The sequence below is a fragment of the Halictus rubicundus genome, unplaced genomic scaffold (genome assembly GCF_050948215.1).
Source record: "Halictus rubicundus isolate RS-2024b unplaced genomic scaffold, iyHalRubi1_principal scaffold0020, whole genome shotgun sequence".
NCBI classification, from domain to species: domain Eukaryota; kingdom Metazoa; phylum Arthropoda; class Insecta; order Hymenoptera; family Halictidae; genus Halictus; species Halictus rubicundus.
The window spans coordinates 2,275,977-2,291,818 of record NW_027488561.1 but is presented as its reverse complement, the minus strand read 5'-3'; positions in this window follow the sequence as shown (position 1 = coordinate 2,291,818).

Below are 15,842 nucleotides of genomic sequence, written 5' to 3'. Positions count from 1 at the left end.
ATCCTATCCTATCCGCTATCCTAACCTATCCTCTATCGTATCCTATCCTCTATCCTATCGAATCCTATATCCTATACTCCATCCTATCCTATCCTCTATCCTATCCTATCCTCTATCCTATCCTATCCTCTATCTTATTCTATCCTCTATCCTATTCTATACTCTATCCTATCCTATCGTATCCTCTATCCTATCCTATTCTCTATCCTATCCTTTATCCTATTCTATCCTCTATCGTCTCCTGTCCTCTATCCTATCCAATCCCCTATCCTATCCTCTTTCCGATCCTATTCTCTATCCTATCCTCTATCCTATTCTATCCTCTATCGTCTCCTGTCCTCTATCCTATCCTATCCTCTATCCTATCCTATCCTCTATCCTATCCTATCCTCTATACTATCCTATACTCTATCCTAATCTATACTCTATCCTATCGTATCCTCTATCCTATCCTATTCTCTATCCTATCCTCTATCCTATTCTATCCTCTATCGTCTCCTGTCCTCTATCCTATCCAATCCCCTATCCTATCCTCTATCCGATCCTATCCTCTATCCTATCCTATCCTCTATAATATCGTATCCTCTATCCTACCCTATCCTCTATCGTATCCTATCCTCTATCCTATCCAATCGTATATCCTATCCTCTATCCTATCCTATACTTTATCCTAATCTATACTCTATCCTATCGTATCCTCTATCCTATCCTATTCTCTATCCTATCCTCTATCGTCTCCTGTTCTCTATCCTATCCTATCCTCTATCCTATCCTATCCTCTATCCTATCCTATCCTCTATCCTATCCTATCCTCTATCCTACCCTATCCTCTATCGTATCCTACCCTATCCTCTATCGTATCCTATCCTCTATCCTATCCAATCGTATATCCTATACTCTATCCTATCCTATCCTCTATCCTATCCTAGCCTCTATCCTATTCTATCCTCTATCCTCTCCTGTCCTCTATCCTAACCAATCCCCTATCCTATCCTCTATCCTATCCTATCCTCTATAGTATCCTATTCTCTATCCTATCCTCTATCCTATCCTATCGTCTATCCTATCCTATCCTATTCTCTATCCTGTCCTATTCTCTATCCTATCCTCTATCCTATCCTATCCAATCCTATATCCTATACTCTATCCTATCCTATCCTCTATCCTATCCTCCATCCGATCCTATGCTCTATCCTATCCTATCCTCTATCCTATCCTATCCGCTATCCTAACCTATCCTCTATCGTATCCTATCCTCTATCCTATCGAATCCTATATCCTATACTCCATCCTATCCTATCCTCTATCCTATCCTATCCTCTATCCTATCCTATCCTCTATCTTATTCTATCCTCTATCCTATTCTATACTCTATCCTATCCTATCGTATCCTCTATCCTATCCTATTCTCTATCCTATCCTTTATCCTATTCTATCCTCTATCGTCTCCTGTCCTCTATCCTATCCAATCCCCTATCCTATCCTCTATCCGATCCTATCCTCTATCCTATCCTATCCTCTATAATATCGTATCCTCTATCCTACCCTATCCTCTATCGTATCCTATCCTCTATCCTATCCAATCGTATATCCTATCCTCTATCCTATCCTATACTTTATCCTAATCTATACTCTATCCTATCGTATCCTCTATCCTATCCTATTCTCTATCCTATCCTCTATCGTCTCCTGTTCTCTATCCTATCCTATCCTCTATCCTATCCTATCCTCTATCCTATCCTATCCTCTATCCTACCCTATCCTCTATCGTATCCAATCGTATATCCTATACTCTATCCTATCCTATCCTCTATCCTATCCTATCCTCTATCCTATCCTAACCTCTATCCTATCCTCTATCCTATTCTATCCTCTATCGTCTCCTGTCCTCTATCCTATCCTATCCTCTATCCTATCCTATCCTTTATCCTATCCTATACTCTATCCTAATCTATACTCTATCCTAATCTATACTCTATCCTATCGTATCCTCTATCCTATCCTATTCTCTATCCTATCCTCTATCCTATCCTATCCTCTATAGTATCCTATTCTCTATCCTATCCTCTATCCCATCCTATCGTCTATCCTATCCTATCCTATCCTCTATCCTGTCCTATTCTCTATCCTATACTCTATCCTATCCTATCCTCTATCCTATCCTATCCAATCCTATATCCTATACTCTATCCTATCCTATCCTCTATCCTATCCTATCGTCTAAGCTATCCTATCCTATCCTCTATCCTGTCCTATTCTCTATCCTATCCTCCATCCTATCCTATCCTCAATCCTATCATATCCTCTCTCCTATCCTATCCTCTATCCTATCCTATCCTCTATACTATCCTATCCCCTATCCTACCCTATCCTCTATCGTATCCTATCCTCTATCCTATACTCTATCCTATCCTATCCTCTATCTTATCCTATCCTATATCCTATCCTATCCTCTATCCTATCCTACCCTCTATCCTATCCTATCCTCTATCCTATCCTATCCTCTATAATATCGTATCCTCTATCCTATAATATCTTCTCCCTATCCTATTCTCTATCCTATCCTATCCTCTATCCTATCCTCTATCCTATCCTCTATCCGATCCTATCCTCTATCCTATCCTATCCTCTATCCTATCGTATCCTCTATCCTATCCTATTCTCTATCCTATCCTCTATCCTATTCTATCCTCTATCGTCTCCTGTCCTCTATCCTATCCAATCCCCTACCCCATCCTCTATCCTATCCTATCCTCTATAGTATCCTATTCTCTATCCTATCCTCTATCCTATCCTATCGTCTATCCTATCCTATCCTATCCTCTATCCTGTCCTATTCTCTATCCTATCCTCTATCCTATCCTATCCAATCCTATATCCTATACTCTATCCTATCCTATCCTCTATCCTATCCTCCATCCGATCCTATGCTCTATCCTATCCTATCCTCTATCCTATCCTATCCGCTATCCTAACCTATCCTCTATCGTATCCTATCCTCTATCCTATCGAATCCTATATCCTATACTCCATCCTATCCTATCCTCTATCCTATCCTATCCTCTATCCTATCCTATCCTCTATCTTATTCTATCCTCTATCCTATTCTATACTCTATCCTATCCTATCGTATCCTCTATCCTATCCTATTCTCTATCCTATCCTTTATCCTATTCTATCCTCTATCGTCTCCTGTCCTCTATCCTATCCAATCCCCTATCCTATCCTCTTTCCGATCCTATTCTCTATCCTATCCTCTATCCTATTCTATCCTCTATCGTCTCCTGTCCTCTATCCTATCCTATCCTCTATCCTATCCTATCCTCTATCCTATCCTATCCTCTATACTATCCTATACTCTATCCTAATCTATACTCTATCCTATCGTATCCTCTATCCTATCCTATTCTCTATCCTATCCTCTATCCTATTCTATCCTCTATCGTCTCCTGTCCTCTATCCTATCCAATCCCCTATCCTATCCTCTATCCGATCCTATCCTCTATCCTATCCTATCCTCTATAATATCGTATCCTCTATCCTACCCTATCCTCTATCGTATCCTATCCTCTATCCTATCCAATCGTATATCCTATCCTCTATCCTATCCTATACTTTATCCTAATCTATACTCTATCCTATCGTATCCTCTATCCTATCCTATTCTCTATCCTATCCTCTATCGTCTCCTGTTCTCTATCCTATCCTATCCTCTATCCTATCCTATCCTCTATCCTATCCTATCCTCTATCCTATCCTATCCTCTATCCTACCCTATCCTCTATCGTATCCTACCCTATCCTCTATCGTATCCTATCCTCTATCCTATCCAATCGTATATCCTATACTCTATCCTATCCTATCCTCTATCCTATCCTAGCCTCTATCCTATTCTATCCTCTATCCTCTCCTGTCCTCTATCCTAACCAATCCCCTATCCTATCCTCTATCCGATCCTATTCTCTATCCTATCCTCTATCCTATTCTATCCTCTATCGTCTCCTGTCCTCTATCCTATCCTATCCTCTATCCTATCCTATCCTCTATCCTATCATATCCTCTATCCTATCCTATCCTGTATCCTATCGTATCCTCTATCCTATCCTATACTCTATCCTAATCTATACTCTATCCTATCGTATCCTCTACCCTATCCTATTCTCTATCCTATCCTCTATCCTATTCTATCCTCTATCGTCTCCTGTCCTCTATCCTATCCAATCCCCTATCCTGTCCTCTATCCTATCCTATCCTCTATAGTATCCTATTCTCTATCCTATCCTCTATCCTATCCTATCGTCTATCCTATCCTATCCTATCCTCTATCCTGTCCTATTCTCTATCCTATCCTCTATCCTATCCTATCCTCTATCCTATCCTATCCAATCCTATATCCTATACTCTATCCTATCCTATCCTCTATCCTATCCTATCGTCTATCCTATCCTATCCTATCCTCTATCCTGTCCTATTCTCTATCCTATCCTCTATCCTATCCTATCCTCAATCCTATCATATCCTCTCTCCTATCCTATCCTCTATCCTATCCTATCCTCTATCCTATCCTATCCCCTATCCTACCCTATCCTCTGTCGTATCCTATCCTCTATCCTATCCAATCGTATATCCTATACTCTATCCTATCCTATCCTCTATCCTATCCTATCCTCTATCCTATCCTATCCTCTATCCTATCCTATCCTCTATCCTATCCTATCCTCTATCCTATCCTATCCCCTACACTATCCTATCCCCTATCCTATCCTCTAACCTATCCTATCCTCTATCCTATCCTATTCTCTATCCTATCCTCTATCCTATTCTATCATCTATCGTCTCCTGTCCTCTATCCTATCCAATCCCCTATCCTATCCTCTATCCGATCCTATCCTCTATCCTATCCTATACTATACTCTATCCTATCGTATCCTCTATCCTATCCAATCCCATATCCTATCCTCTATCCGATCCTATCCTCTATCCGATCCTATCCTCTATCCTATCCTATCCTCTATAATATCCTATCCTCTATCCTATAATATCCTCTATCCTATCATATCCTCTATCCTATCCTGTCCTCTATCCTATTCTATACTCTATCCTATCCTATCCGCTATCCTACCCTATCGTCTATCGTATCCTATCATCTATCCTATCCAATCCTATATCCTATCCTATCCGCTATCCTATTCTATCCTCTATCGTCTCCTGTCCTCTATCCTATCCAATCCCCTATCCTATCCTCTATCCGATCCTATTCTCTATCCTATCCTCTATCCTATTCTATCCTCTATCGTCTCCTGTCCTCTATCCTATCCTATCCTCTATCCTATCCTATCCTCTATCCTATCCTATCCTCTATCCTATCCTATCCTCTATCCTATCCTATCCTCTATCCTATCCTATACTCTATCCTAATCTATACTCTATCCTATCCTATCCTCTATCCGATCCTATTCTCTATCCTATCCTCTATCCTATTCTATCCTCTATCGTCTCCTGTCCTCTATCCTATCCAATCCCCTATCCTGTCCTCTATCCTATCCTATCCTCTATAGTATCCTATTCTCTATCCTATCCTCTATCCTATCCTATCGTCTATCCTATCCTATCCTATCCTCTATCCTGTCCTATTCTCTATCCTATCCTCTATCCTATCCTATCCTCTATCCTATCCTATCCTCTATCCTATCCTATCCAATCCTATATCCTATACTCTATCCTATCCTATCCTCTATCCTATCCTATCGTCTATCCTATCCTCTCCTATCCTCTATCCTGTCCTATTCTCTATCCTATCCTCTATCGTATCCTATCCTCAATCCTATTATATCCTCTCTCCTATCCTATCCTCTATCCTATCCTATCCTCTATCCTATCCTATCCCCTATCCTACCCTATCCTCTGTCGTATCCTATCCTCTATCCTATCCAATCGTATATCCTATACTCTATCCTATCCTATCCTCTATCCTATCCTATCCTCTATCCTATCCTATCCTCTATCCTATCCTATCCTCTATCCTATCCTATCCTCTATCCTATCCTATCCTCTATCCTATCCTATCCCCTACACTATCCTATCCCCTATCCTATCCTCTAACCTATCCTATCCTCTATCCTATCCTATTCTCTATCCTATCCTCTATCCTATTCTATCATCTATCGTCTCCTGTCCTCTATCCTATCCAATCCCCTATCCTATCCTCTATCCGATCCTATCCTCTATCCTATCCTATACTATACTCTATCCTATCGTATCCTCTATCCTATCCAATCCCATATCCTATCCTCTATCCGATCCTATCCTCTATCCGATCCTATCCTCTATCCTATCCTATCCTCTATAATATCCTATCCTCTATCCTATAATATCCTCTATCCTATCATATCCTCTATCCTATCCTATCCGCTATCCTACCCTATCGTCTATCGTATCCTATCATCTATCCTATCCAATCCTATATCCTATCCTATCATCTATCCTATCCAATCCTATATCCTATCCTATCCGCTATCCTATTCTATCCTCTATCGTCTCCTGTCCTCTATCCTATCCAATCCCCTATCCTATCCTCTATCCGATCCTATTCTCTATCCTATCCTCTATCCTATTCTATCCTCTATCGTCTCCTGTCCTCTATCCTATCCTATCCTCTATCCTATCCTATCCTCTATCCTATCCTATCCTCTATCCTATCCTATCCTCTATCCTATCCTATCCTCTATCCTATCCTATACTCTATCCTAATCTATACTCTATCCTATCCTATCCTCTATCCGATCCTATTCTCTATCCTATCCTCTATCCTATTCTATCCTCTATCGTCTCCTGTCCTCTATCCTATCCTATCCTCTATCCTATCCTATCCTCTATCTTATCCTATCCTCTATCCTATCCTATCCTCTATCCTATCCTATACTCTATCCTATCCTCTATCCGATCCTATCCCCTATCCTATCCTATCCTCTATCCTATCCTATCCGCTATCCTAACCTATCCTCTATCGTATCCTATCCTCTATCCTATCCAATCCTATATCCTATACTCCATCCTATCCTATCCTCTATCCTATCCTATCCTCTATCCTATCCTATCCTCTATCTTATCCTATCCTTTATCCTATTCTATCCTCTATCGTCTCCTGTCCTCTATCCTATCCAATCCCCTATCCTATCCTCTATCCGATCCTATTCTCTATCCTATCCTCTATCCTATTCCATCCTCTATCGTCTCCTGTCCTCTATCCTATCCTATCCTCTATCCTATCCTATCCTCTATCCTATCCTATCCTCTATCCTATCCTATCCTCTATCCTATCCTATCCTCTATCCTATCGTATCCTCTATCCTATCCTATTCTCTATCCTATCCTCTATCCTATTCTATCCTCTATCGTCTCCTGTCCTCTATCCTATCCAATCCCCTACCCCATCCTCTATCCTATCCTATCCTCTATAGTATCCTATTCTCTATCCTATCCTCTATCCTATCCTATCGTCTATCCTATCCTATCCTATCCTCTATCCTGTCCTATTCTCTATCCTATCCTCTATCCTATCCTATCCAATCCTATATCCTATACTCTATCCTATCCTATCCTCTATCCTATCCTCCATCCGATCCTATGCTCTATCCTATCCTATCCTCTATCCTATCCTATCCGCTATCCTAACCTATCCTCTATCGTATCCTATCCTCTATCCTATCGAATCCTATATCCTATACTCCATCCTATCCTATCCTCTATCCTATCCTATCCTCTATCCTATCCTATCCTCTATCTTATTCTATCCTCTATCCTATTCTATACTCTATCCTATCCTATCGTATCCTCTATCCTATCCTATTCTCTATCCTATCCTTTATCCTATTCTATCCTCTATCGTCTCCTGTCCTCTATCCTATCCAATCCCCTATCCTATCCTCTTTCCGATCCTATTCTCTATCCTATCCTCTATCCTATTCTATCCTCTATCGTCTCCTGTCCTCTATCCTATCCTATCCTCTATCCTATCCTATCCTCTATCCTATCCTATCCTCTATACTATCCTATACTCTATCCTAATCTATACTCTATCCTATCGTATCCTCTATCCTATCCTATTCTCTATCCTATCCTCTATCCTATTCTATCCTCTATCGTCTCCTGTCCTCTATCCTATCCAATCCCCTATCCTATCCTCTATCCGATCCTATCCTCTATCCTATCCTATCCTCTATAATATCGTATCCTCTATCCTACCCTATCCTCTATCGTATCCTATCCTCTATCCTATCCAATCGTATATCCTATCCTCTATCCTATCCTATACTTTATCCTAATCTATACTCTATCCTATCGTATCCTCTATCCTATCCTATTCTCTATCCTATCCTCTATCGTCTCCTGTTCTCTATCCTATCCTATCCTCTATCCTATCCTATCCTCTATCCTATCCTATCCTCTATCCTATCCTATCCCCTATCCTACCCTATCCTCTATCGTATCCTATCCTCTATCCTATCCAATCGTATATCCTATACTCTATCCTATCCTATCCTCTACCCTATCCTATCCTCTATCCTATCCTATCCTCTATCCTATCCTAACCTCTATCCTATCCTATCCTCTATAATATCGTATCCTCAATCCTATAATATCTTCTCCCTATCCTATTCTCTATCCTATCCAATCCTCTATCCTATCCTCTATCCTATCCTCTATCCGATCCTATCCTCTATCCTATCCTCTATCCGATCCTATCCTCTATCCTATCCTATCCTCTATCCTATCCTATCCGCTATCTTAACCTATCCTCTATCGTATCCTATCCTCTATCCTATCCTATCCTATATCCTATACTCCATCCTATCCTAGCCTCTATCCTATCCTTTCGTCTATCCTATCCTATCCTCTATCTTATCCTAGCCTCTATCCTATTCTATCCTCTATCCTCTCCTGTCCTCTATCCTATCCAATCCCCTATCCTATCCTCTATCCGATCCTATTCTCTATCCTATCCTCTATCCTATTCTATCCTCTATCGTCTCCTGTCCTCTATCCTATCCTATCCTCTATCCTATCCTATCCTCTATCCTATCATATCCTCTATCCTATCCTATCCTGTATCCTATCGTATCCTCTATCCTATCCTATACTCTATCCTAATCTATACTCTATCCTATCGTATCCTCTATCCTATCCTATTCTCTATCCTATCCTCTATCCTATTCTATCCTCTATCGTCTCCTGTCCTCTATCCTATCCAATCCCCTATCCTGTCCTCTATCCTATCCTATCCTCTATAGTATCCTATTCTCTATCCTATCCTCTATCCTATCCTATCGTCTATCCTATCCTATCCTATCCTCTATCCTGTCCTATTCTCTATCCTATCCTCTATCCTATCCTATCCTCTATCCTATCCTATCCAATCCTATATCCTATACTCTATCCTATCCTATCCTCTATCCTATCCTATCGTCTATCCTATCCTATCCTATCCTCTATCCTGTCCTATTCTCTATCCTATCCTCTATCCTATCCTATCCTCAATCCTATCATATCCTCTCTCCTATCCTATCCTCTATCCTATCCTATCCTCTATCCTATCCTATCCCCTATCCTACCCTATCCTCTGTCGTATCCTATCCTCTATCCTATCCAATCGTATATCCTATACTCTATCCTATCCTATCCTCTATCCTATCCTATCCTCTATCCTATCCTATCCTCTATCCTATCCTATCCTCTATCCTATCCTATCCTCTATCCTATCCTATCCTCTATCCTATCCTATCCAATCCTATATCCTATACTCTATCCTATCCTATCCTCTATCCTATCCTATCGTCTATCCTATCCTATCCTATCCTCTATCCTGTCCTATTCTCTATCCTATCCTCTATCCTATCCTATCCTCAATCCTATCATATCCTCTCTCCTATCCTATCCTCTATCCTATCCTATCCTCTATCCTATCCTATCCCCTATCCTACCCTATCCTCTGTCGTATCCTATCCTCTATCCTATCCAATCGTATATCCTATACTCTATCCTATCCTATCCTCTATCCTATCCTATCCTCTATCCTATCCTATCCTCTATCCTATCCTATCCTCTATCCTATCCTATCCTCTATCCTATCCTCTATCCTATCCTATCCTCTATCCTATCCTATCCTCTATCCTATCCTATCCCCTACACTATCCTATCCCCTATCCTATCCTCTAACCTATCCTATCCTCTATCCTATCCTATTCTCTATCCTATCCTCTATCCTATTCTATCATCTATCGTCTCCTGTCCTCTATCCTATCCAATCCCCTATCCTATCCTCTATCCGATCCTATCCTCTATCCTATCCTATACTATACTCTATCCTATCGTATCCTCTATCCTATCCAATCCCATATCCTATCCTCTATCCGATCCTATCCTCTATCCGATCCTATCCTCTATCCTATCCTATCCTCTATAATATCCTATCCTCTATCCTATAATATCCTCTATTCTATCATATCCTCTATCCTATCCTGTCCTCTATCCTATTCTATACTCTATCCTATCCTATCCGCTATCCTACCCTATCGTCTATCGTATCCTATCATCTATCCTATCCAATCCTATATCCTATCCTATCCGCTATCCTAACCTATCCTCTATCCTATCCTATATCCTATACTCCATCCTATCCTATCCTCTATCCTATCCTTTCGTCTATCCTATCCTATCCTCTATCTTATCCTAGCCTCTATCCTATTCTATCCTCTATTCTCTCCTGTCCTCTATCCTATCCAATCCCCTATCCTATCCTCTATCCGATCCTATTCTCTATCCTATCCTCTATCCTATTCTATCCTCTATCGTCTCCTGTCCTCTATCCTATCCTATCCTCTATCCTATCCTATCCTCTATCCTATCCTATCCTCTATCCTATCGTATCCTCTATCCTATCCTATACTCTATCCTAATCTATACTCTATCCTATCGTATCCTCTATCCTATCCTATTCTCTATCCTATCCTCTATCCTATTCTATCCTCTATCGTCTCCTGTCCTCTATCCTATCCAATCCCCTACCCCATCCTCTATCGTATCCTATCCTCTATAGTATCCTATTCTCTATCCTATCCTCTATCCTATCCTATAGTCTATCCTATCCTATCCTATCCTCTATCCTGTCCTATTCTCTATCCTATCCTCTATCCTATCCTATCCAATCCTATATCCTATACTCTATCCTATCCTATCCTCTATCCTATCCTCTATCCGATCCTATGCTCTATCCTATCCTATCCTCTATCCTATCCTATCCGCTATCCTAACCTATCCTCTATCGTAACCTATCCTCTATCCTATCGAATCCTATATCCTATACTCCATCCTATCCTATCCTCTATCCTATCCAATCCTCTATCCTATCCTATCCTCTATCTTATTCTATCCTCTATCCTATCCAATCGTATATGTTATACTCTATCCTATCCTATCCTCTATCCTATCCTATCCTCTATCCTATCCTATCCTCTATCCTATCCTATCCTCTATCCTATCCTATCCTCTATCCTATCCTATCCTCTATCCTATCCTATCCTCTATCCTATCCTATCCCCTACACTATCCTATCCCCTATCCTATCCTCTAACCTATCCTATCCTCTATCCTATCCTATTCTCTATCCTATCCTCTATCCTATTCTATCATCTATCGTCTCCTGTCCTCTATCCTATCCAATCCCCTATCCTATCCTCTATCCGATCCTATCCTCTATCCTATCCTATACTATACTCTATCCTATCGTATCCTCTATCCTATCCAATCCCATATCCTATCCTCTATCCGATCCTATCCTCTATCCGATCCTATCCTCTATCCTATCCTATCCTCTATAATATCCTATCCTCTATCCTATAATATCCTCTATTCTATCATATCCTCTATCCTATCCTGTCCTCTATCCTATTCTATACTCTATCCTATCCTATCCGCTATCCTACCCTATCGTCTATCGTATCCTATCATCTATCCTATCCAATCCTATATCCTATCCTATCCGCTATCCTAACCTATCCTCTATCCTATCCTATATCCTATACTCCATCCTATCCTATCCTCTATCCTATCCTTTCGTCTATCCTATCCTATCCTCTATCTTATCCTAGCCTCTATCCTATTCTATCCTCTATCCTCTCCTGTCCTCTATCCTATCCAATCCCCTATCCTATCCTCTATCCGATCCTATTCTCTATCCTATCCTCTATCCTATTCTATCCTCTATCGTCTCCTGTCCTCTATCCTATCCTATCCTCTATCCTATCCTATCCTCTATCCTATCCTATCCTCTATCCTATCGTATCCTCTATCCTATCCTATACTCTATCCTAATCTATACTCTATCCTATCGTATCCTCTATCCTATCCTATTCTCTATCCTATCCTCTATCCTATTCTATCCTCTATCGTCTCCTGTCCTCTATCCTATCCAATCCCCTACCCCATCCTCTATCGTATCCTATCCTCTATAGTATCCTATTCTCTATCCTATCCTCTATCCTATCCTATAGTCTATCCTATCCTATCCTATCCTCTATCCTGTCCTATTCTCTATCCTATCCTCTATCCTATCCTATCCAATCCTATATCCTATACTCTATCCTATCCTATCCTCTATCCTATCCTCTATCCGATCCTATGCTCTATCCTATCCTATCCTCTATCCTATCCTATCCGCTATCCTAACCTATCCTCTATCGTATCCTATCCTCTATCCTATCGAATCCTATATCCTATACTCCATCCTATCCTATCCTCTATCCTATCCAATCCTCTATCCTATCCTATCCTCTATCTTATTCTATCCTCTATCCTATCCAATCGTATATGTTATACTCTATCCTATCCTATCCTCTATCCTATCCTATCCTCTATCCTATCCTATCCTCTATCCTATCCTAACCTCTATCCTATCCTATCCTCTATAATATCGTATCCTCAATCCTATAATATCTTCTCCCTATCCTATTCTCTATCCTATCCTATCCTCTATCCTATCCTATCCTCTATCCTATCCTATCCTCTATCCTATCCTATCCTCTATCCTATCCTCTATCCGATCCTATCCTCTATCCTATCCTATCCTATCCTCTATCCTATCCTCTATCCTATCCTCTATCCGATCCTATCCTCTATCCTATCCTATCCTCTATCCTATCCTATCCGCTATCCTAACCTATCCTCTATCGTATCCTATCCTCTATCCTATCCTATCCTATATCCTATACTCCATCCTATCCTATCCTCTATCCTATCCTTTCGTCTATCCTATCCTATCCTCTATCTTATCCTAGCCTCTATCCTATTCTATCCTCTATCCTCTCCTGTCCTCTACCCTATCCAATCCCCTATCCTATCCTCTATCCGATCCTATTCTCTATCCTATCCTCTATCCTATTCTATCCTCTATCGTCTCCTGTCCTCTATCCTATCCTATCCTCTATAGTATCCTATTCTCTATCCTATCCTCTATCCTATCCTATCGTCTATCCTATCCTATCCTATCCTCTATCCTGTCCTATTCTCTATCCTATCCTATCCTCTATCCTATCCTATCCAATCCTATATCCTATACTCTATCCTATCCTATCCTCTATCCTATCCTATCGTCTATCCTATCCTATGCTATCCTCTATCCTGTCCTATTCTCTATCCTATCCTCTATCCTATCCTATCCTCAATCCTATCATATCCTCTCTCCTATCCTATCCTCTATCCTATCCTATCCTCTATCCTATCCTATCCCCTATCCTACCCTATCCTCTATCGTATCCTATCCTCTATCCTATCCAATCGTATATCCTATACTCTATCCTATCCTATGCTCTATCCTATCCTATCCTCTATCCTATCCTATTCTCTATCCTATCCTATCCTCTATCCTATCCTATCCTCTATCCTATCCTATCCCCTACACTATCCTATCCCCTATCCTATCCTCTAACCTATCCTATCCTCTATCCTATCCTATTCTCTATCCTATCCTCTTTCCTATTCTATCATCTATCGTCTCCTGTCCTCTATCCTATCCAATCCCCTATCCTATCCTCTATCCGATCCTATCCTCTATCCTATCCTATACTATACTCTATCCTATCGTATCCTCTATCCTATCCTCTATCCTATTCTATCCTCTATCGTCTCCTGTCCTCTATCCTATCCAATCCCCTATCCTATCCTCTATCCGATCCTATCCTCTATCCTATTCTATCCTCTATAATATATTATCCTCTGTCCTATAATATCATCTACCCTATCCTATTCTCTATCCTATCCTATCCTGTATCCTATACTATCCTCTATCGTCTCCTATCTTCTATCTTATCCAATCCCCTATCCTATCCTCTATCCTGCCCTATCCTCTATCCTATCCTATACTCTATCCTATTATATACTCTATCCTATCCTATTCTCTATCCTATCATCTATCCTATTCTATGCTCTATCGTCTCCTGTCCTCTATCCTATCCAATCCCCTATCCTATCCTCTATCCGATCCTATCCTCTATCCTATCCTATCCTCTATAATATCGTATCCTCTATCCTATAATATCCTCTATCCTATCATATCCTCTATCCTATCCTGTCCTCTATCCTATTCTATACTCTATCCTATCCTATCCGCTATCCTACCCTATCGTCTATCGTATCCTATCATCTATCCTATCCAATCCTATATCCTATACTCTATCCTATCCTGTCCTCTATCCTATCCTATCCTCTATCCTATCCTATCCTCTATCCTATTCTATACTCTATCCTATCCTATTCTCTATCCTATCCTATCCTGTATCCTATCATATTCTCTATCCTATCCTCTATCCTATCCTATCCTCTATCCTATCCTATCCCCTACCCTATCCAATCCCCTATCCTATCCTCTAACCTATCCTATCCTCTATCCTATCCTATTCTCTATCCTATCCTCTACCCTATCCTATTCTGTATCCTATCCTCTATCCTATTCTATCCTCTATCGTCTCCTGTCCTCTATCGTCTCCTGTCCTCTATCCTATCCTATCCTCTATCCTATCCTATCCTCTATCCTATCCTATCCTCTATCCTATCCTATCCTCTATCCTATTCTATACTCTATCCTATCCTATTCTCTATCCTATCCTATCCTGTATCCTATCATATTCTCTATCCTGTCCTCTATCCTATCCAATCCTATATCCCATCCTCTATCCGATCCTATCCTCTATCCTATCCTATCCTCTATAATATCGTATCCTCTATCCTATAATATCCTCTATCCTATCCTGTCCTCTATCCTATTCTATGCTCTATCCTATCCTATCCGCTATCCTACCCTATCCTCTATCGTATCCAACCCATATCCTATCCAATCGTATATCCTATACTCCATCCTATCCTATCCTCTATCCTATCCTATCCTCTATCCTATCCTATCCTCTATCTTATCCTATCCTTTATCCTATTCTATCCTCTATCGTCTCCTGTCCTCTATCCTATCCAATCCCCTATCCTATCCTCCATCCGATCCTATTCTCTATCCTATCCTCTATCCTATTCTATCCTCTATCGTCTCCTGTCCTCTATCCTATCCTATCCTCTATCCTATCCTATCCTCTATCCTATCCTATCCTCTATCCTATCCTGTCCTCTATCCTATTCTATGCTCTATCCTATCCTATCCGCTATCTTACCCTATCCTCTATCGTATCCTATCCTATATCCTATCCAATCCTATATCCTATACTCTATCCTATCCTATCCTCTATCCTATCCTATCCTCTATCGTCTCCTGTCCTATATCCTATCCAATCCCCTATCCTATCCTC